We start from the raw sequence: 23819 nt of genomic DNA, 5'->3' as shown, positions 1-23819 counted from the left end.
AATGTTTTTGTATGAGCCTGACATTTGCTCTGCAGATAGATAACAGGTTCCCTAACAGAAAGTCTGAAGCTTGAAGTTCTTTTCAAACCTTTACTTGGGAAGCACTGTAAAACTGAGTAGACATGCAGAATATTTTAGTAACCTCATCTCGTATCATTCGTTGATAGAATGCAGGCTGCGAGGCTCGCGTAAGGGCTCACGTAAAAAATGACGCAAGTCTAGAAAAAGGGGCCGACGCACGCAAGACGTAAGAAGTCGCGCAAGGGTCGCGCAAGGGGCTTGCGCGGCCTCTTGCGCTTGCGCTTACGCTTACATAAGGAAGCATGAATCAGCCTTAATGGTGTGGGGTGCCATTACAGCCTCAGGAACAAGTGACTTTGGCAAAATTGATGGCATCATGGATAGGAAAGTATACCACAACATTCTGGTGAGGCACAGAGTTCAATCTGGTAGTCGTGTTATAGGGCCTGGATATATTTTCCAAGAGGACAATGACCCTAAACATTCTTCTAACTATTGCCGGAACCACCTTCGGCAGAAGGAATCTGCTAGAACATTGAAAATGATGCACTGGCCCCCTCCAAGTCTGAACCTCAACCCCATCATGCACATTTGGGGCGAGTTAGACAATAAACTGGACGTATCTATTGTACATTCAAAGAAAAGCCCGCGCACGCGCAACCTTTGGGAGCAGAATATTTTAGTAACCTCATCTCGTATCATTCGTTGATAGAATGCAGGCTGCGAGGCTCGCGTAAGGGCTTACGTAAAAAATGACGCAAGTCTAGAAAAAGGGGCCGACACACGCAAGACGTAAGAAGTCGCGCAAGGGTCGCGCAAGGGGCTTGCGCGGCCTCTTGCGCTTACGCTTACGTAAGGAAGCATGAATCAGCCTTCAGCCTTTACGTCTTGCGTGCGTCGGCCCCTTTTTCTAGACTTGCGTCATTTCTTACGTAAGCCCTTACGCGAGCCTCGCAGCCTGCATTCTATCAACGAATGATACGAGATGAGGTTACTAAAATATTCTGCATGTCTACTCAGTTTTACAGTGCTTCCCAAGTAAAGGTTTGAAAAGAACTTCAAGCTTCAGACTTTCTGTTAGGGAACCTGTTATCTATCTGCAGAGCAAATGTCAGGCTCATACAAAAACATTAACGTGAATTACTTGATGCTAATACCTAGCGCGGTGTCTATAGGATTTTCCATATACGTTAGCATTAAGCTAACGTATTTTCTACCACAGTAAAACATGCAATACTATGTGATTGTTTTTAGAAAACGAATGTTACGTGATGAGATTACTCAAATGTAGTCTGCATGTCTGCTCAGTTTAACAGTGCTACCCAAGCAAAGGTTTGAAAAGAACTTCAAGCTTCAGACTTTCTGTTAGGGAAACAGCTTTCTATCTGCCAAGCAAATGGCAGGCTCATGACAACACGCGCAACCTTTGGGAGCATGAACTGCACTGAGTAAATTTTGCGCAACCGTTAACCCCCAACGCTGTAGCAAGCAGCCGCCTTAACGCGTTAAAGCGGCTGCATGCTACAGCGTTGGGGGTTAACGGTTGCGCAAAATTAAAAGCGGCTGCATGCTACAGAGTTGGGGGTTAACGAACGGTTGCGCAAAATTTACTCTGTGCAGTTCATGCTCCCAAAGGTTGCGCGTGTTGTCATGAGCCTGCCATTTGCCTGGCAGATAGAAAGCTGTTTCCCTAACAGACAAGTCTGAAGCTTGAAGTTCTTTTCAAACCTTTGCTTGGGTAGCACTGTTAAACTGAGCAGACATGCAGACTACATTTGAGTAATCTCATCTCGTAACATTCGTTTTCTAAAAACAATCACATAGTATTGCATGTTTTACTGTGATAGAAAATACGTTAGCTTAATGCTAACGTATATGGAAAATCCTATAGACACCGCGCTAGGTATTAGCATCAAGTAATTCACGTTAATGTTTTTGTATGAGCCTGACATTTGCTCTGCAGATAGATAACAGGTTCCCTAACAGAAAGTCTGAAGCTTGAAGTTATTTTCAAACCTTTACTTGGGAAGCACTGTAAAACTGAGTAGACATGCAGAATATTTTAGTAACCTCATCTCGTATCATTCGTTGAAAGAATGCAGGCTGCGAGGCTCGCGTAAGGGCTTACGTAAAAAATGACGCAAGTCTAGAAAAAGGGGCCGACGCACGCAAGACGTAAGAAGTCGCGCAAGGGTCGCGCAAGGGGCTTGCGCGGCCTCTTGCGCTTGCGCTTACGCTTACGTAAGGAAGCATGAATCAGCCTTTACTCGGTGCAGTTCATGCTCCCAAAGGTTGCGCGTGTTGTCATGAGCCTGCCATTTGCCTGGCAGATACAAAGCTGTTTCCCTAACAGAAAGTCTGAAGCTTGAAGTTCTTTTCAAACCTTTGCTTGGGTAGCACTGTTAAACTGAGCAGACATGCATACTACATTTGAGTAATCTCATCACGTAACATTCGTTTTCTAAAAACAATCACATAGTATTGCATGTTTAACTGTGGTAGAAAATACGTTAGCTTAATGCTAACGTATATGGAAAATCCTATAGACACCGCGCTAGGTATTAGCATCAAGTAATTCACGTTAATGTTTTTGTATGAGCCTGACATTTGCTCTGCAGATAGATAACAGGTTCCCTAACAGAAAGTCTGAAGCTTGAAGTTCTTTTCAAACCTTTACTTGGGAAGCACTGTAAAACTGAGTAGACATGCAGAATATTTTAGTAACCTCATCTCGTATCATTCGTTGATAGAATGCAGGCTGCGAGGCTCGCGTAAGGGCTTACGTAAAAAATGACGCAAGTCTAGAAAAAGGGGCCGACGCACGCAAGACGTAAGAAGTCGCGCAAGGGTCGCGCAAGGGGCTTGCGCGGCCTCTTGCGCTTGCGCTTACGCTTACGTAAGGAAGCATGAATCAGCCTTTACTACCCACCACTGCTGGCTGTACCCCATAACGCACAGGCAACCACAATGGGATACATTTTGAAGAGAGCAGAGGAGGCTGAGGAGGCCGGGCGAACTTAATGAACTTTTGATACCATCTCTCGGCAAACCACATGCCTCGAAAATACCTCCCAAAGCCAAGAGATGGGGCAGCATCCGTGAACAACTCGAGTGAATCAGTTATAGATGAAAAAAACAAAATGCTGTTCACAGAAGCTATCATTTCCTGGTTCAAAGAGAAGAACCTAATTGGTTGGTTTGCAATAGAATGTTAACTGGAACCAGCTATCATTCATAGAGTTAAAAGGCACAACAGGTCGTAAATTCCTGAAATATTCCAAACCTTCTCAAGATAGCTCCTAGAGTAGAAAAGCATACGCTAATCAGGTGAACCTTTACACAAGCCAAGTTATACCTCCTATTCATTTAATTCTTGTTCGTGTCATATACCATATCACGCTCCTTGATCTAACTGCTTTTTGATTATTTTATTCTACTTTTGTCCTGATTTCATGCTATCAAATTGCACCCCTGGTAGTCTATATCCATTAAAAAAACTGACTGGAATGTACTCAGTACATTTCAATTTACTTCAAGTCATTTCAGTTTCATGTTTTAGTTTGTTCCTGTTCCATTTTCCAGTAAAAATCTGCATGAAATTGATTAGTCTCCCGCAAAGTAACAATAGTCCAACCACCTCCTCTCACCCCAACCCTCTGCCCCCCTGATACCTGGTCTCCCACCCTCCACACTGCCCCCCTGTCCACCCACACCTTCCTCACATCCACCCCCCTCTGCCCCCACAACAAACATCCTGCCTCCCCACCCCACCTTCCATGATGCCTTGTTGTAATTGAGTGAGTGTCAGGACCCCGGAGTCTTGAGCGTCCACACTCTCTAAGCACTCTAATTGAAGTGCAAATTCAATACTCCCTCATCAGGCTCTCTCTCTCTCTCGCTCGCTCGCTGCGCCTCGTGCTCTGACACGCCTCAGGTAATTACATGGAGACTGGCACTTCAATCATCACTTCGACACACACAAGCACACACACATGCACACACACATACAAGTACACACATACAAACACAGAACAAAAACAAACAAATACACACACACACGCATCTAGACACAACAAACAATGGGGCAGAAAAATACAGTTTGCCGTTTGCATTTGTAGGGATCAGGAAATGGAGAAGGAGTACCCAAACCGAACCCTGGTTTGGGTATTCCTCCTCCATTTTCTGATCCTCCCCCGCCTCTACCCATCATTAAAGTTTTTCTTTTTAGTTTTTATTATTCTCCTTTGTTTCATCATTTCCATTCCATCGCTTGGCATCCATTTAGATTTGTCCCTGGTGCCTCCTAGTATTACAGTCTTCTTCTTTAATGTGCAGGTAACCCAATTCCTCTGTGAAGATGCCTCGTTATTGGTCTAAAGACCAGCGAGGTGGTAAGTGATATGTGCTTACATGTGCTGGCACAATATCTGCCCATAAAATCTCATTTGAAGACTTTCTCTCCTCTTTCATGAGTATGTGTCAATAAATTATTGTGTGTGTGGGAGGAAGGTATCGCCACTTTAATTAAAATTCCTCTATTTTCTCTCGGCTGGTCCCCAGCGGACAGCACTTCTCACCACACACTTATTTGTGTATAATTAAATTAAAACTCCTTCACAGAAAAAAAGAGACGGTGGTGGTGTTAAGGGGTGGGGGGAGAGGGGTGGAGCATACCAGATCTTCTTCAGATGCTAAACTGAGCACAGTGACGTTGCACAGTGAGTCAGAATAGAACAGGATGGTAAACACGGATAACAGCTTTGAGAAGAAGTAAGTAGCATGAAAAGGGGTGAAAATGTATCAAGATCTTCCTAACTCTTTATTCCATAGTGTGATGTGACATAGCCTTATGTCTAAAGAAACAACATTGGTTTTTGGTAATGTTTAGCCAGAGATTAAACAATGAGAGCAGCAAGACAATACTGATAATGGTTGATTTTTGTGAACTACAAACTTGAGTGTCCAGTCATGTCTCAAAACTAAGGGTGGCAAATGCCTGATGGAAAAGGATAGCATGCCATACCTGAAATCCATTATGAGATGATGCAGCTGTCACAGCGGTGTTAGCTATGTGTGAATAGACTTCATAGACACCCTGAAACTCAAGCTCAAGATGGCACACCGAGGTACATAGTCTGTCAATGTTGGGCTTCTTGCCTCTTGTTTACAACGTCTTTGTTCCGTGTCCAAACTTTTTTCCCTGCCATCTTTCTCCCAAGGATTTTTTTTTTTTTTTAAAGAACTTTTTGCATTGGCTCTGAAGCTGTCCTCCCAACAGACAACAGATTGGAACAGGAACACACAGCATACATCAGAGAGTGAGAAAGACAGAGAAAGAGAGAGAGAGAGTGTGTGTGAGAGAGAGAGTGAGAGTGAGAGTGAGAGTGAGATTGCTTTGGAACTTGTTTACTTTTGTAGGAAGATAAATTAGCAAATGGAAATGGAATGAAGTGTGTATTCTCCACCTTTTTTTTGCATCTGAAGATACTTTACACCAAAAAGTCATAATTATGTTTTTGTTTCTTCTCCAAGCTATTCACAAGGCAACAGTGTTTGCAAACTTAAAGACACCACTGACTGCAGTTGAGAACAAGTGAACTGGAGGGGAAACCACAGAAAGGCTTTTAGGTCATCAAAACACCAATTAGGCAGCGCAAGTCTGTAATTCAGAAATATCTTTTAACATAGTTCGAGTCACCGTTTGGACGCTGAGCTGTATATTTTTAGTAGTGCCTTTGATACCTTGCTAAACTTTGAACTTATGTATAGTGGTTTCATATAAATGAGCCTGCTCCCAGACCCCTTCATGTCCGTATAAAACTGTTTTAGTTTTTTCCAATTATATAAACTTTATTTGTTAAAACTATTAATGTCATGTTATGTGAAAGTTAAAATTTAAATATAACATAAATAACAAAACTGTGGACTTTGCAAACGAAGACAATATGATTGGTTCAATTTATGGTGCAAGATCAAGGAGACAGCAGGAAAACATTTGTTTGCAGTATGAGGCAGATGTTTTGTTTTATACGGAAACCCATTTCTGACCATATACAGTGGGGAAAATAAGTATTTGAACACCTACCGATTTCGCAAGTTTGGCCACTTGCAAAGAAATGTGTGATATAAAATTGTATTGGTAGGTGTATTTTAACAGCGAGAAACAGAATATCAACAAAAAAAATCAGAAAACTGCATTTTATAACATTTATGACTTTATTTGCATTTGATGCAAAAAAAAAAGTATTTGAACCCCCAAGCAAACAGCAAGAATGCTGACTCACAATGACCAGTTATGTGCCCAAGAAGCACACAGATTAGTCCTCATTAGGTCTAACAAGGTACACCTGATCTCAACTGGTGACGTTTATAAAAGAAACCTGTCAAAAGAATCATACTTCACACCTTCAACCTCACCACCATGGGCAAGACCAAAGAGTTGTCCAAGGACGTCAGAGATAAGATTGTAGACCTGCACAAGGCTGGAATGGGCTACAAAACCATTGGCAAGCAGCTTGGTGAGAAGCAGACAACTATTGGTGCGATTATTCCTAAATGGAAGCAACACCAAACAAATGTTAATCGCTCTAGGTCTGGGGCTCCATGCAAGATATCCCCTTGTGCGGTAACAGTGATCATTCGAAAGGTGCAGAATAACCCCAGAACTACACAGGGGGAGCATGTGAATGATCTCAAGGCGGCTGGGACTAAACAGTGCAGTCACTTTAAATTTCAAGTCAATTTCATCAATCATCAAGGCTGGAATCAATTTGATTAGTATTTTGCATTTTACAAATAATATTGCACTTAGATTTTGATGAATTGTATTTATAAATTGAACTTGGAAATTTGGTAAAAATTTAATTTTTATGGATTTCATAGTGAAAACCTTCAAGAAATATTTGTAAAAATACTCTTCAGAGAAGGGAAGGGAACACAATCTGAACAGGTCAATAATAATACTTTTTTACCTTAGTAAATGTGATGTGTCGGTAGTGACAATTTTTGGAAGAGGAAAAACATTCCAACACATTCTGAAAATACAATATAAAAATGTACGGTTCTTTTACTGGATATGTGTACTTTAGATATGGTACAATTATACATACTGACAAAGTTTGGGGAATAAAACATTAAAAAAATCTAAATATTTCCGACCTGACTTTGCACCAATTCGGTAGAATGGCCCATATACTGGAGCTCAGATGCTATTTGACAATGCTTGGCTGGAGTGTATTTTTTTTAAGTATAAGAGATAAACTGGAAGTAAATGTTGCCAGGGGGTGTTATTTCACTTGATTAAATTAGTAATTCACCACAATTGTATAATACAACAACTCACAGGCAACATTAGAAATGCCCAATCTGAATCATTCAAATAATGCTTTTGAAAGTTATATATTAATATTGTTATTTTTTGTTAGATTTTATGCTACAATTATTTTTTTGCATTCACCAATTCAAAAAGACTGCACTTTCAGAGGGACAAACAACAAAACTGCAAGATCAATATTGGTAACTTTCGCTGTAATGATGTAGGCGACGTTTGTTTTGGTCTAAACTAATTTAGTAAGGATAAAATACTTACTTCATACGAGTCTTTCAGTTGCCTTTGCTGACATCAATATAGCACACTTTTGTTGTCAGTAATTGATTCATGACTGTTCCAATGGGAAAATGCATTGAAGTGATATGCTGTTTATCCCATTATAATGACTGATCAGCCCCATGATGGGAAAACACTAGTCATCTTATGTAATGTATGTTATGCAATGTATAGTTAGACAGGCTGCACAGGTTACAGTACACACACATGTGCCTGCACTGAGCGTGAACCACGTTTAGTGTTGATAACATTGTGTTCCAGCGTTTTGAATCTGAAGCTATGCTCATCATACCCAAGTTTGGAATAGTTGACAATTGAGAGCGCGTGCTAACGTTTGCGTCATAGCCATAACCCGGACGTGAAGAGCTCTGGGGAAAAAAACTCCGATCCGGTCGAAGAAAAGACTAAGGAGAGGTGAGTTTAAAGAGTTTAAAGAATGTATTAGAGGTATACATTAACGTTTAATATGTATAAATGTTTGCATTTCTAGTTACTGTGGCGGTAGTGTTGTGTGCGAGTGTTTGCGGAGCATCTGTCTTTCATGAACTCTTCAAAATCAAGCAAAGGTGGCTTCTGTTATGGTTGAGTTCAGTTTACGAGCTATCCATCTGGTAGCTTCGATTGAATTGTCTACCAAGATTGTTTAGGTAGCTCATCGTTTACATGCAAGCCATTCAATCCCATGCACGTCCAAACCAGTATATGGTTCATGTGGTGCATTGCTTCTTATGATGAGATAAATACCTCAACAGCAAGTTTATGATTTAGCAAATGTTAGCTGGCTAGCATCAGCCAACGTCAATTGGTTGTTTAGTCAGCTGTAATGAAAGGCTTGATGTTAGCTGCCTTGCTAGCTACCAGGAATACGTGGCTAACTTAATCCTGCGAAGTTGCAGGATATGCGTGTTGGTTGGTCTAACGTGATTTTTAGCAAAAACCATTCGCATTCCACGTCAGCCTGTTAGTTGGCAAGACTGATTGCTTGGTTGTAAAACCAATTGTACATTAAACAGGTTCAACCTTAGAGCTCAGCTCAAAGCTGCACAGCGAGTTGGCTAACTCAGTGAATGTTTGGATTGTTTTGTTAGCCAGCCATGCTAACGTGGCTTTGTGACTGGGGCTAGACAAACTGAACTATAGTGCTACTTAGCTAGCTAGATATTTGGCTATCTATGAGACTTCCACTTGGCTAACGACAAGATAGCTGTCGAGCCAGAACGCCTTATTAAACCATGTATTAAGAAACATTGCTGCGAACGACATTGCTGATGTAACATTGTCTATGGTTTAATGCATCGATAACGTGTCTGTGTGGAAACACTGATTTGGGGAGAATCCATGTTGCATCAAGTTTTTTTTTTTTGTTAAGAGGCCTGTGCGTCGGTAATATGCCGACTGCCAAATTATGAACCATAGCCCATTGCTAAATTATGAACCACAGCCCATTGCTTTCTCTCCAAGAAGTGAGCACATAGCGCATGCGTAGATATTGGCATTTGAGTATCCTGCTAAATAGTGGCATTTTATTTTTTGTATGCGCAGTGCAGCGCTGCAGGGGTGCTGTTTGCCAGTGTGTGCGCCACCGAGATTGCGAAGACACGGGCCGTAAGGGTACTGCATTGCAGAAGACACCGTTCATGTTGAACGTCAAGGGATACTGTCAATGAGGCGTTAGTTTCAACTGTACATGTGGCGTGAAGCAGCGACACGTCTCCAAAAGTGGCTGCTCTGGGTCTCCAGCCGAAGTCCTGTCTCAGGACATTTCGACTTCATGATGAGCTTTACATAAGGACTCAAACAACTGTGGGTGAAATCCTCACCACCCAGAACACCGAATGCTAACCCTTTCTCTGTGCTCTTAAAGGCTTAACTGTCTTTTGATGAATAGTTAACCACAACTAACTTGTTTGCATGCATGAGGCTGCTGAGGCTTCCTCGGGCTACTTGTGGAGTTTGCTGACAGTGGAGTGCTCCGACTCTTAGTATATGGCTTTAACAGCCCTGCTTTCAACACTTTCCCTTCAGTCTATAACCCTCTGAGGCACCTGTTCTACATCTGCCCCCTGCCCTCAGCATTAAACCTGATCCCTTCTTTCAGGAAAGAGAGAGAGAGAGTGTGAGAGACAGACACAGAGAGAGAGAGAGAAAGAGAGAGAGAGTGAGTGTGTGAGTGTGTGTGTGTTGGACGTGCACATGTGTTTGTGCGTGTGTTCAAGTGAGTGTTGCGGCAGTCCCCTTGACACCAGAGTTCTTCATGCTTTGTCATCAGAGAGAAGTGAGCAAGCAGGTGCACTGTAAGTGTGCGTGTCTATGTCTGGGATCTGTTAACAGCTGGTCTGTTGTTACTTTTACTGGTGTTTTACCATCCCAGTTGAGAAGTTTTGGTCAAATGGAAATCTCATTTTCAGAGGTTTTAGTGCATATTTCAGGCCTAGACTGAGTTCCATTTGTAGGAGCAGGAGGCTGAAAAGCATACTTCAAGGTAATGTATGGACTTCTTCAGATAGGATAGGTAGATAGGAACTTTACATTTATTTTTTCTGTTAACGTTTTAGGCCACAACCTTTTGATTTTCAAAAGAAATTCAGCTACATTGGTACCTGGAACCTGGTGAGCTATCTAGCTACAAAGCAAATATGCGTCAATGAAGGACACAAATAATGCTGGCAGCTAAATCTCTGGTGTTCCAGAACTAGCGACAGAAGTAATTGGTAATAATGATGATCAAATTATGGCTTGCTGAAAATTGCGTTAAAAATGTGTTCGTACTTTGGAGCAGCTTTGGCCATCTTTATCTTCCCAGGAAACCACATCAGAGGTTTTCAATTTTGATATTTAATGCTCATGTTATAGTACTTGCTTAACAGCTTGGTGCATGTCGGAAAGTAACCAACATTTCTGATTGATGAGGTATTAAAAATAAATTATTAAGAAATTAATTTCATATGCATATTTCCTATGTATGACAAAGGACTATATCAAAGAGCATGTTCTAATTAGTACAGAAACAGAACCGGACTATATCAAGGAGCATGTTTTGAATAGGAAAGGTACTGAACCGGACAGTATTTACAGACGCATTGGGTCTTCTACTTGTATGATCAAAAATCTGTATAATATTATTATAAAATGTTATTGGTGAATTCATATGAAAAAGAAACATTTTAACACCAGAAATTATTCATATAATTATTTAGATGTTTGTTGTTAAAAATATGCTACATATGACATTTTCATTCTGGAGCCGTCTTCACAGGCCAGTGTCTGCCAGATTAAATGACTACAGAAACAGCATTACTGCCTTGAAGCTGCCCAAAATAGCAGGAAGCAGAAAGATGTATCCAGCTATAAGTTGGACATGTTTTAGACTTTGTTTTAGCAGTGGATGTTTCACATTTTGGGACAAAAAACAGATGTAATGTGCCAAATTGACCAGAACCTCGTGGACCATGTACATATCTTTCCCAATAAGCAAAGTGATGGGTACAATAACTTTATAAAATCCCTAAACTTACTCTATAATTTAGCGAAAACTGTAAATGCTGACAGCATCATATCATGTGTACTCAGGAGCATACAAAGTGATAAAATTAATACCTGTACTACACTGTAAGTTGTTTTGGATAATTTGCATAAACGTAATGTATAATGGGACCAAGCTTATAACTTGCTGTCAACGCCTGATGTAAGGAAAGCCGGTCGGTTGTGCTGTGGTGAAGGGTTTCCACCTGAATGTGTTATTTAGAGACTTTTGCAACTTTTAGAGAGATAAAGGGTAGAGTAAAGTTTTGCATCCGGTTATCTGGGTTTAAGTCAGCTTTTCTGACAATCTCACTGCTAGCTGAACAGATTTGTACTTTTTTCTCTCTCTCTCTCTCTCTCTGTGTGATGACTCAGTAATGTGCTGTTGAACTGATGAGGAGCCCACAAAATACTCTCCATCTCTTCGCTGTCTTTTACAGTAGTGCTCAAAGTATTCAAATGTGAATACCAGGGCTGTAACGATATTGGATCGAACCGAGAAATCGCGACACTCTGGCCCACGAACCTGCATCGCGATGCGAGGAGGCAGAACCGCGACATGCCCTCAGCGGTCACTTGATACAAAAAGTTTGGTTCGCTAGTAAAGGCGGCTGCTTGCTTCAGCGTTGTGGTTAATTGTTGCGCAAAATTTACTCTGTGCAGTTCATGCTCCCAAAGGTTGCGCGTGTTGTCATGAGCCTGCCATTTGCTTGGCAGATAGAAAGCTGTTTCCCTAACAGAAAGTCTGAAGCTTGAAGTTCTTTTCAAACCTTTGCTTGGGTAGCACTGCTAAACTGAGCAGACATGCAGACTACATTTTAGTAATCTCATCACGTCACATTCGTTTTCTAAAAACAATCACATAGTATTGCATGTTTTACTGTGGTAGAAAATACGTTAGCTTAATGCTAACGTATATGGGAAATCCTATAGAGACCGCGCTAGGTATTAGCATCAATTAATTCACGTTAATGTTTTTGTATGAGCCTGACATTTGCTCTGCAGATAGATAACAGGTTCCGAAGTTTGTTGAATGTTTTTCAACAGCATTGCTTTGAGTAATAAAAACCTCAATATTTGGTTATAAATTGTTTCTTCATTTTTTTATAGCTCATACTTATTCTAATGTGAATTAGAAAATATATTTTAAAAATCGCGAGGTAAAAAAAATAAATAATAATAATATCGTGGGGTGTATCGAACCGTGGGTCAAGAATCGTGATACGAATCGAATCGTGAGGTAGGTGTATCGTTACAGCCCTAGTGAATACACACACACACACACACACACACCCCTTCCACTCCTGGCTCACCCGTAATAGTAATCTTCCGTGGTAATTTACCAGAGGCTGGATCATGAGCAATTGAACTGAAATATTAAGACACTGTTACGCAGAGTTTGAAAGGTCGGCCATTGTGATCTTTTTTTTCTCTCTCAGTGGATTTATTTGGAAATTATAACAAGTGAGTAACGTTCATAAATGTTCCCTATCTCTTTGGCTAAGGGGCAATGGGGCCTGTTCTCTGCTGATTGTGCTCTCCACGTCATCCACACAGGAACGCAGTGCAAATGTTAAATAGATAGGAATTTATATTCATCACGGAAAGGTCAAGCCACCATTTTCTTACTGCGAAAAAATATTTGTAAATTGAATAGCTAAAAACACTGTAAAGAAAGTTTGGCAGGTAAACAGCCTTCGGCAAAGCTTTGCCTTTGCCCTGTGTGGAAGGCACAAAGAAGGCATCAGGAAAGTGTAGGAAATACCCCTGCTTCATACCCCTGCTTCAAATACCCCTGCTTCATACCCCTGCTTCAAATTCCCCTGCTTCATACCCTTGCTTCATACCCCTGCCTCATACCCCTGCTTCACCGCCACTACTGGCTTGGAGCTGAAGGGGCCAGGCTTGAACTCTTAAGAAGCGGGAACAAAAGCCACAGTCGCTGCTTCTCAGGGGGACGACGGCGGGTGTCTGCCCTGGCAGGGTGATCTATGAGAGGTTTTGTGGCTTGGATGCTGCCACAGAGGTGATTGTGAAGGTAAATAGGATATGAGTCCACAGGCACGAAACCCCCTTTCAGACAGCTTTGTGACCATGATTGAGTAGGTATCTTTGAATGGTTTGTGTTTTTGGAAGTAAGTGTGGAGAGCGTCGGACAACACCTTTGGCAGTCTGGCGGTTTTATGCAAGGGCCTATTCTGATGATGTCGGTCAAACGTTTGGACACACAGTCTTGTTTTTCTTTTTCCTTTTTCCTCCATTCTGCTATGGCACAGGTGCTTCACTTACAGGTGATTATTCTCTGTCACTGGGAAGATCTGGGCTGACTTAAATAAAGGACACGATGCTGAGATGTGTCGGCTGTGCCACACCACACCACACTACGCTTCACCAACCTCACCCCCAGCAATCTGCACCAGCCAGCCCCTCTCAGCACCCCTCCTGCTCCTGCTCCTGCTACCTTGTTCTGTAAGGAGGTGGGTGAGATGGACTGGGGGGGCACAGCCATGCTCTGGTGATGCTTTATCTGGTTGCACCTGGCCTCGGTCACGTTGTGTGAACCTGCAGAGAGGGCTAACAGTGGTGCAGTTCACATATAGGTGCACATGATCACCTCTCCCACGGTTCCCCTCCACTGGGCTGGAAGAGGTGAGAGCGTGGGGCTGGTGGAGCTAGCAGCATGGTGCGCGTGTGTCTGTCAGTCTGTCGGTGTGCGTCTGAGCGAGGCTAATGCGAACGTGCTCATTCCTAAGCCGCCGATTGCGGGTTTGGTGTAGAGGGATGGCAACAAGGATTGAATTAGTTTGCATGAGAGGAGGGGAAATTGAAATATGGATTGGGGTCGTGAACGCCTCTGCTTTTTAGGCTTGGCAGCCAATATATTTTTTCAGTTTGTTGGCTGTGTGGACGTACGTGTGTGTTTGTTTGTGTGTTGCTTTCAGCTGACACGTGTGTGCGATGCCAATGTTGGTCTTTCTAGCTCCATTTCTTGGAGCCATTTTCAGTCCTTACAGTCCTGACTTTTCCCCCTCACTCTCTGTAAGTGAAAAGAAGACCCGCCATCAGAATACATCTCACACACTCTCACAGTGAAACCAGTCTACAGTCTACACCTTGTTTCAAATCAGGATTACTGGTAACTCTAGATCTTTGTTTACCTTTCACATCTTTATAGACACATGCTGTGAGGCTGGATTTGCATGCGCAAAAGAAAAACTTACGTTTTTCACACCAAAGCAGAATTTTTGGGAACATTAATGTGCATATTTGCTTGGTCAAAATGAATAGAAAAGCTGGCCTGCTGGAGTTTACTAGCCTGGATACCAGCCTGAACTCCGCCCACAAAATTTTTGGTCTGGAGATTCAGTCTGGAGTCGAGTTAGTTGGGAGGGTTTAAACGGCCCCGAAAAGTGATCTGACCATTCAAATTGTAAGGGCGGGCTTTATACGTTGATGGACAGATCTAGATAGAATACCGGTATACATCGAACAAAGATGGCGCCGTCTCGGAAGCTTAGTGGGACATATTTTATATGATTTAAGCTATCTACACGACTTTTATATGTCTACATTGACTCGGTTAGTTGTGTATACGCAAAACGAGTGTTGCCCAGGATTATGGGTCTTAACTGAAGCACTCTAGAGCATTATTGATAGGTTATGCTAACGCGTAGAAAAAAAAATCATTCAAACGAATGGTAGCTTCTAGCCTTGAGTGCTAATTAAGTAACATCAACAGATATGACAGCGCATTCATTTTGAAAGAGGAACAGAGAAACGCGATCAAGGCATTTGTCGATTGAAAAGATGTTTTTGCCGTCCTTCCTACGGGATCAGGTAAAAGTTTAATCTATCAGATGGAAATACTACGTTGCTCTGATTGGTTCTAGGTATCCAATTCAGCGAAGAGGAATTTTCTTTCCTGGTTCGTTGAAACACGCCCCATAATCACAGCCCAATAGTCCGGTCTCAGACTCATATTCTGACTAGAATTATGAGTATGACATCGTCAGGCTAGGAGTTTACCCCTTTGCTGGAAAAATAAGAATGCTGCCATAATTTTTTCTGACACATTTAATTACAAGTTAATTTGCATGGGTGACATGTAATGTACTCAGCGTGTACCTCAGTACTTGATACTATTGCGCCCGAGAGGGAGTGTACACCCAAAGCTAATTTTCAGCCCTGGTTTAATGAGAATGCACGTAAATGGAAAAAGGATGGATTGCATGTGTCTTATGATGTCACGTGTGACTGTTCTATTAACTATCGGAATGCTGGCAAAAAAGACAGACATGACTTCCTAGCAGATATTGTCACAGAACCACTATAGGCCTGAAGTATGGTTTAACATTATTCCTCTTTACTCTCCTTTTTTTTAAAGATTTATTTTTGGGCTCTTTATGCCTTTATTTAAACAGGACAGTGAAGTGTATGACAGGAAGCGAGGTGGGAGGATTGGGAAATGACATCTTGCCAGACTTGAACCTTTGTCCCCTCGGGCAAAGTAGCCCGTAAGTGGTGGGCTTTAACATTTTTTTTTTACAAATGATTTTGTCACAGAAATGAGGCTAATTGGATAGGATGTCAATATCAGTCTCAGCCACTGGTTGTCACAGTATGTGCAATGTGCCTTCCACTCTGAATCTTTTAAAGGTCTTGTCCTATCCTGCCTTGCTGACATGGTGTCTCACATGAAACTCACAACATGCACCGCAGATCTTATTCCCCCAAGTGTTCCATGTTGTGGGTAGAAATGTCCTTGACAGCAAAACACGTGTGGTACAGCCTTTGCTTGAAAAAAAGCCGAAATGACTGGAGAAGGCTGATTTTAATCAATTACAAGATGTCCTGACCGAAAATAGAATCCTTGATATGTACCGATCTGGGTTTTATGCAGTGCACCACACGGAGTATACTCTCTTGAAAGTTACAAATGATCTGCTGCTCACTGCTGACTCAAAGGGCTGATACATTTGTCATCTTCGATCTGACTGCTGCCTTCGATACAGTACTGACAGAATCTCAAATAAGCACGCCAAAGTTGAAGAAGGGACCGGAGAGTTGGAGTCAGGTTTCTGGAGTTTATTTTGGCGTGCAGACCCCTCTCAGCTGACGATAAAGGCCTACCTAATAGCAGAATGTGTTGGCATTTATACATTTCAGTCAGGTAGAATACAATAGGAGAGGGGATGACCACACCCTTTAGGTGAGAGGAAGGGGGAGATAGTGGGGTGAGGGGTTCACCTATAGGGGGAGGGGGGGCTTGCTATGCTGATTGTTATGATGTGCCGTCACTACACATGTGAATGTGCTCTGACCGTCATGACATCAAGCTTGGCTTTTTGGCTTTGCGGTCAGTGCATGCCCTGTAGACCCGGTTTCAAGCCCGGGTGGAGTGACTACGCTCTCCCTTATCTACACTCACACATCACCAGATAATTTTGATAACATCACACTTGTTTGAGCTAAACTACACTGGCTCCCAGTAAAGGTTAGGATTTATTTGAAAACTGTTGGTTTTTAAGGCTATGAATGGTCCAGCTCCAGCCTGTATTTCAAATCTATTGACCCCTTTATGCTCCGTCAAGGGCGCTAAGATCCTCAAATGAAATTTAGTGGTTTTGCCTTGGTCAAAATATTACATTTACAGGTGATAGAGCTTTTACTGCTGTTGGTCCTAAATTATGGAATAGTCTCCCATTACATATCAGGTCTGCTGCCTGCATAGAGAACTTTAAAGCCAGACTAAAACATACTTTTACACATGAATTCCCTGGATCGGTGAAGTCGGTGCTATGCTGTTTTTAGTGCATTTTAGTCCAGTCTGAGGTTCTATGGTTTTGGTCAAGTCTATTCTTAAATTTAACTTCTTGGTCTTTTATTTGGTTAACTTATCTATTTTTATGGTTGTACTTATTTGTTTATATTCCATTTGATCTAATTCTAACATGTTTCGAGCTGGTCTTTTATTATTTTTTGTACAAAATGTACTAATTGTTCTTTTTACTTTTATTCCCTTTTATTGTTTTTTTATCATTGTTTATTTCCTTTTATTTCATTTAAATGTAATTTGAATCTACTAACCTTGACTGTAAAGCACTTTGGTACGACTCCAGTTCTTTTTTGTGCTATACAAATAAAGTTAACTTGACTTGAGGCAGATTAACCCTCACACTACAACCAAAACAATGACTTTGTCTGTACACATTACATTACTGCCAAACCCATTTAACAGCTGATACAACCTTGCAGAGTGTAAATAATATTTGAGCGTTGTTTCTGTGCGAATTAACCTCAACTTGGGAAACATATTGACCTTCATAGTCCATCTGCAAATAAGGGAACTGATAGGCTCTATGGAGCCCTTAAACAAACACAATAACGTCTACCCAACAAGCCACTTAAAATGCCCAAAGGACCAATAAGGCAAGAAAATATGGGTCACTTTCTGGACTTTTTCAACCCATTAACCCCCCCCCCCCCCCCCACACACACACATACTGATGCACAGGCTGTTATCTTGAATTCCGGGTGAGTGGTTTGACTAGACATTGATTGTCCTGACCTCTGATGCACCTTGTCCCATTGGAGCTGGATTGATTCCGGTGTGTTGCTGCTGGGTGAGGTGTTGGGCACAGACCCTCTTGTGGTCCTCCTTTAGCTCCTTGGCAGAGCAGTGTGAGTGGACACTCCTTTTGTGTGTGTGTGTGTGTGTGCCACACTGCTATCTCTGGCATCTTTGTTGCATCTCCCTCCATCTCTTCTCTCTCTTTCCCTTCTATCCCCTGTCTGTTAAGTCTAGGTAGTCTGTAGTGTGCCTTTTATCCCCTCTCTGTTAAGTCTAGGTAGTGTGTAGTGTGCCTCTGAGCTGATCCCAGCACTCATTAGCATTTATGCTAATAGAAACAGACTGGAGACGCTCTCGCTGATACGGCAGACTGGTGTTTTAGCCCTAACTGACCCCTGTGTGGAGGCCAGTAGGAGTGTGCGTGTATGATTGAGTCAGAGTGTGTGTGTGTGTGTGTGTGTGTGTGTGTGTGTGTGTGTGTGTGTGTGTGTGTGTGTGTGTGTGTGTGTGCGCAAGTGTGGGTGTGGGTGTGGGTGGTATGGCAGGAATCTCTCACCGCTATCCTAACTAGCTTGCTGAGGGCATGGCTTTTCTGAATATCAATGTGAGGAGCCAATGCAGAATGATGCCTGAACAGGAAAAGACATGTTGGGAAGATTCCACCCTTCCGCGGAATCCTGCAGGAGATATGATAGTGTTTATGGGCTAGCTGAATGGAGAGAGCATTTTACAGAGGACGGATAAAATTCTGGCTGAGGGTCTAAAAAGTGTGTGTGTGTGTGTGTGTGTGTGTGTGTGTGTGTGCTGGAGAGGGAGGGAATGAGAGGTGGAAGGATGGGGAGGTGAAAGAGGATTGTGATGGTGAAATCGATAGTTCATAGCGTTGTGAAATTGCCTTCTCTCGTTCTTGCTTTCGCCTGCCTCTTGCTCCCTTCTCTCTCGCGCGCCCTCTCTTCCACTCCATCTCCGGCTTTCTCTCCCTTTTACCAGCTCTTTGGCTCTTTCTCCCCCTACATACCTTTCTCCCGCAAACTGTCTCGCCCCCCATCTCTCCGCTACGTGTGTGTGTGTGTGTGTGTGTGTGTGTGTCTCCCTCCCTCCTTCTCTCTCTCTGGCCAGTACACTGGTGTGTGGGGACCGTGTGTGTGTGAGGCGTTGGGCCCCCGAGTCTCCAGGCTGTGGCGCTGCTATTGATTGCGACGCGGCTCCAATTACGGCTCCCCTTCTTCCCCTCTGTGTTCTCAACACCTACTCCCTCTCCTTCCCTGTCTGTTCTTCTCCTCCTCCTCCTCCTTTCTTTTTCTCCCCTCTCTCCCTCTCTCCAGCCTGCCCTTTCCCTTCTGTTATCTTCTCTATACACTAGTGGGGACTTCACCATCCAACTCTTGGCTTGGTTCCATTATGCAGCGTACGCTTCGTTCTTCTATTAAGTGTGTGAGTGGAAGTGTGTGTCCTGAAGGACAGTAGAGTGTGGGCAAACTTTCAGCCATTCTGACAAGAACATTGGCAAAAGAGAGATGTCCACAGGGATTTGTTGTGATGAAAAACAAGTGACGTAAAAATACATTCCCATTGTGTGTGTCATCATGCATATGTGTGTGGTTGTGTGTGCCGTCCTGTGGTTTTGAGTTGTGTGTGTGTGTGTGTGTGTGTGTGTGTGTGTGTGTGTGTGTGTGTGTGTGTGTGTGTGTGTGTGTGTGTGTGTGTGTGGGGCAAGCGCAGAAGCCAGCTGCATTTACACAGAGCATCTGAGGTCATATCTAGCAGACACTGCTTTTGTGTGCGTTTAAGAGAGGGAAGAAACATATATATCCTATTTAGATGTGGTCGAGTTGTAGCATTTTTTCAAGTATAAATGTTTTGGTCATGGCGTGTTTTTATATGTCTTAAAATAAAACGGTGCACAGTTATAACACAAATGCAGACGCTAAATGCTAAATTTTAGGATAGATTAATAAGGTTGAAGTTACGGCTGGACGGTATTTCGACTTTGTGGTGTATTCCAATATATTTTAAAACAAGATATAGGTTAAGACAAGGCTGTTTACCGCTCCGCTATAGTTTGATGTTGTGTTACAAGTAAGATGTTTGATAGCAGATTGTAATCCGACAGAATTATGTTTTTTTTTTTTTTTCAAAAGTAAGGTATTGGTAGAACTGTGAAGAGATTTTCTTTGCCCTCTTGTGAGGGTGTTTACAGCCTGGGCTTGGTACTGACACTTCAGCAAATTAATATACCGTATTTGTATTTTGCCAAGAACAATTATATGCATATAATGCTTAAAATGGTTCCATTATTTAAAAAAGGAAATAATGTGACATCAAAAGGTATGCGGAGCGCCATGCAGTTCAGTCACGTTTAACAAAACAATGTCACTCCAATAGTTAATAAATGTCATATGATTAAAAATATCAGATTTTTGACTTTATTGACATTAACGTGTATTTGTAGATTTTAGCGCAATCTTGGAATTTCTTTTAGAATCGTATTGATGTCTTTAGGGTTAAAACCGCACACTATTTCAATCAGTCTGTTGTTGAAAACAACTGAGAGCAGTCTCAGAGATAGGCCTATTTTTTTTTTTATAATATAGTTAATCATTCATGTTTTGCCTCTGTATTTTCAAACAGAAAAGTATACCCTCTCTTTGCATTTTATTTTGTCCAGTCTGTTTCAATACAAGTACTTGTGAAATCACTCAATGTGGCTTTGACTGAACATTCAGTCCACTTTATAGAAAAAACAGATCTATATGGTGTATCGGTATTCAGCATACACACCAGGATATGCAGATCGCCCAGCCCTAGTTGAGATGTGCAATTTGTATATATTTATTATGTATATTTAACTGCCCAAAACGCAAGCCTAGGCACCAGTTAGGCTTGAACATTCAGGCTGCTCTCTGATTTCGGTCTGTGTGCCCTAGTGCAGCGATGGGGACAAACTGCAGCACTGCAATCTGGCTTTGCTCCTCACAAGACCTGTCGTACTGAGGGCTCGTCTCTCTGATCATAAAAGATCCCCAAACGCCCGTCGTTGGGAGTAGGGGTTGTGACCTTGGTGCTCCGACCAAAATTGGTCCAATGAAATTGAAATCCTGAAATTGTTCTCATTACAACCAATTGGGTTCTTCCCTGTCTGTACAGCTTACACAACCAACAGCCAACACAAAATGGCCGCTGACCAATAATTCAGAATGGCTGTTGTCATTGGTGGTAAAGAGGTGTATCCCCACTTAAAGGCTGTCAAGAATAGCCTTGTACATATCAGGTATGCATGATTTTTCATATTAAATGAATTTGGTTGTGTTGATTCCCTTAGAGATGTTACAAGATGGAGGACTATATAGTCTTTCCATAATATTACCGTCAAAGTGCTGTTGAAACAATTTAATGATTTCTGATCACCAGAAGCCTTGGGGGGTTCTCAATTTCAGGACTTGTCACCTGAACATACAATGAAATGTTATGCAGAGTAATGACCAACTGCCCTGACCAACTGTCCTTCCTGCTTGCAGAAATCAGAAGCTGGCTACTATGGTTCAGTTTAGTTTGTTGTTTGCAGTATGAATAATGTATGATAATTAAATCATAAACTCTGATCGTTGCTTAAACTTATTTAGCTATGCAGCGGACCTTTCCATTGTTCTATAGATGTTATTGGTAAGCCTAATTGCTCAGTCAAAGCTGTGGTCATCGCATTTCCTATATGTACCCCCTGTGAAGTATTACAAGACAATCCTGTAGCACGCCATTATAATTAAGGGCATGATTAATATTATTCTTAATAAACCACAATTAGCATGTAGTGTCCTGCAGTGAGCAAATGTATCCCCCTTGGTTTGACCATGTTTGTGAGAAGCAAGAAAGCTGTCATTATTACATGGGTCCACACACACTACACTGCACACTACACATACCCAAACTGGACTGAGAACGCTCAAATCGCAATATCTGCTTTAGAGTTTCATACAGCATGTTTCAACAACTCCACCCGTTTCAACAGCATGTTTCAACAATCTAACATCCAGAATTCCTGGTTCTATAGGGTTAGCTTCCCCTGGTGTTCCCCTTAGTTTGTCATTCCTTCCAATCCTTCTGTCCCTCTCTTTTTGCTCTCTGTTGTGCGTCTCTTTGGCTGTGTCTGTCCTCTTGACGTCCTCTCTCCTGGACATGTGAAAGAGCCCCGCCAGAGGGCTTCGGCCCAGCTTGCAGCCGCTCTCCTGTCAATCACAGTGCTGACGGAATGGAAAGCACCCCATGAGAGCAGCACCAATGTGCAACACACACATGCAAGAGAGCAGATGTGAAATACGCACGCACGCACGCACGCACACACACACACACACACACACGCCATTACTCATTCAAACGCTCATCAGAGACATAAGAAATGTGTTCTGGTAGGTTGGTTTCCTTCTGCATTCAGCTCCTGGGAGTCAGAATCGCACCCAGCCTCGCTTACTCCCAACAAAGAAAAGAAAGAACCAAACAAACAAACAAACAGCAGCCATAGAGTTGTGTGTCTGTGTTCATGTCGGAGTGTGTGGGAGAGTGGGTGAGGACTGTTGGCATGCTTTCAAGAGCATTTTGTCGCTGCAATTTAATTTTTAAAGCCCTTTTTGTACCTTAATTAAAAGGATGGCGAACTTAATTTGACCTCCGTCTCTCTCTCTCTCTCTCTCTCAGTGTCGCTTTCTGTTTTTCAGTGCCAGATTTGCCATTCTATCCCTCAGTGAACAAGCTGTGGGTCTTTACAGGGGCATTTGGGCTTTCAGATTTGAGGCTCGTAATAGAAATGTATGAGTGAGTAGGTGAGGGAAGGAGTGAATGAGTGAGTGAGTGAGTGAATGATGGATGATCATGAAAAGTTTGATTGGCCCTGGTTTGTCGCCGTGTCAAGCTTGTGGTTCTTTTCTAGCCACCTGTCACCCTTCCCCGCCTGTCGCTTTCTTTAAGTAGCACCTTTCTGCTGCCAACCTGTCCTCTCTCTCACTCTCTCTCACTCTTTTGCCCCCGCTCTCTTCCTCTCCCTCCCTCCCTCTCTATGTGGTGTCTTGGCTCCGTCTCAGGTGGATGTGAGTGTGGCGGCCTCCTGCTGCTGCAGTTCTAACGGCTCGTTAAACCATCTGTAAAACCTTTGATCTCCGGACGTCTGCACACAGTGGCAGATAAGTGAGTGTGTAGGTGGTAGCTAACGGTGTGTGTGTGTGTGTGTGTGTGTGTGTGTGTGTGTGTGTGTGTGTGTCTCAGAGAGAGGGAGAGAGCAAGCGTGTGCCGCGTGTTAAACTAAAGTTGATAGGAATGGCGAACTCTGCTCCGAACACAAATGGCTTTCCGTTGCCCGAGGCTTTCATTTGGGTTTGCATACAGACTGCACACACACACACACACACACTTTATAATAGCAGGAGCCCTGAGCTTTAGGCCTGATCTGTTCCACTTGCTGATAAGGACGTGCCTCCTTTCCATGCAGACGGCTGCTCGGCTACTGTCTCTGTGTTCTCTCTCAAAGCTGAACTGAGAGTAGAAACACTTATCCATACACGGCCACAGGTACCCATTACACCAGAGATACTCCAGCTCCCTCTTTCACGGTGAACTCCATGAACGTTGGCCTTTCCATGCGTTGGACCTCGAGGTGAGGCACTGTGATGAAGGTCCCTTTACGTTCCTCTTGGAAGAGGGGAAGCGCCTCAACCTGATCTTGGGTAGGAGGAGGAGGAGGAGGAGGAGGAGGAGCAGCAGCCCCAGCCTCAGGCCGAGAGGCAGGATGGGCCTCATGGCTGCAGGCCACCGCCATGATGAAGCTCAGCCGCGGCCCGAGGGAGGGGAGGGACTGTGTGTGTGTGTGTGTGTGTGTGTGTGTGTGTGTGTGTGTGTGTGTGTGTGTGGGAGGGAGAGAGAGAGACAGCCTCCTTTCCATTCTGAAATTGCCTGTGCGCTGCATCACCTTATAGATCATGGCCGAGTTGCATCTCTCCCTCAGCTTTGCAATCAATTAGTGGCCACTCTGCCAGTGTCAGGAGTCTGTTAATGCACCCCCACTTCACTACCTGTTTCCTCATCTGTCTTTTTCTCTATCCCCCCCCCCTCTGA

At 42.8% G+C, this 23819-nt stretch overlaps 1 protein-coding gene across 1 annotated transcript in view; it reads left to right on the top strand.

Annotated features, from left to right (window-relative positions):
• Nucleotides 1-7985: 7985 nt before the first annotated feature.
• The window catches only part of spop (speckle type BTB/POZ protein), a 78172-nt gene continuing 62338 nt past the window's right edge, over nucleotides 7986-23819 (top strand). The window contains exon 1 of the mRNA XM_080855982.1: nucleotides 7986-8041. The gene's annotated coding sequence lies outside the window, so the exon portion shown is untranslated. The remainder of the gene's footprint in view (nucleotides 8042-23819) is intronic.

This window comes from Sprattus sprattus, assembly GCF_963457725.1.
Source record: "Sprattus sprattus genome assembly, chromosome: 18".
In the NCBI taxonomy this organism is placed as follows: Eukaryota; Metazoa; Chordata; class Actinopteri; order Clupeiformes; family Clupeidae; genus Sprattus; species Sprattus sprattus.
The sequence above is the reverse complement of the archived record's forward strand: the minus strand, read 5'-3'. Positions and strand labels throughout refer to the sequence as shown.